Here is a 558-nt window from a genome sequence, read left to right on the forward strand (position 1 = left end):
AGGTAGAGAGAGAGAGAGGTAGAGAGAGAGAGAGAGAGAGAGAGAGAGAGAGAGAGAGAGAGAGAGCTGAGGAGTAGGACCAATAATAAGGATAGATAGAACATATAAAGAAGACAGGAGATGATGGTGACGAAGAGGAGACATTTTTTTTTTAATTCATCTGTCAGGAATAGCGGGCCTGACAGCTTCAAGTGCTGGAGAGGTTGGTGTGGTGCGCTGTGGCTGCCAGCTGCTATGCAGTGTAGTGGCAGGCAAGCGTGGATGTCGACCTCCTTGAGAATGACAAGAGAGCCAACACATACGCCGACACCAACACACACACACCGACATATGCACGCACAGACACACACACCCACACACACACACACACAAACATTATACACACACACACACACACACACATACATTATACACATTCACATACATACACACACACACACACACATACACACACTGACGCCGACACCAACTCCACAATTTCCACCACCTGCACCATCTTCTGGCCACTCCGACTCCATGCATGCACGCACACACCGTGATGGTAGTGGTAGTGGTGTT

This window comes from Engraulis encrasicolus, chromosome 5, assembly GCF_034702125.1.
Source record: "Engraulis encrasicolus isolate BLACKSEA-1 chromosome 5, IST_EnEncr_1.0, whole genome shotgun sequence".
Lineage (NCBI taxonomy): Eukaryota > Metazoa > Chordata > Actinopteri > Clupeiformes > Engraulidae > Engraulis > Engraulis encrasicolus.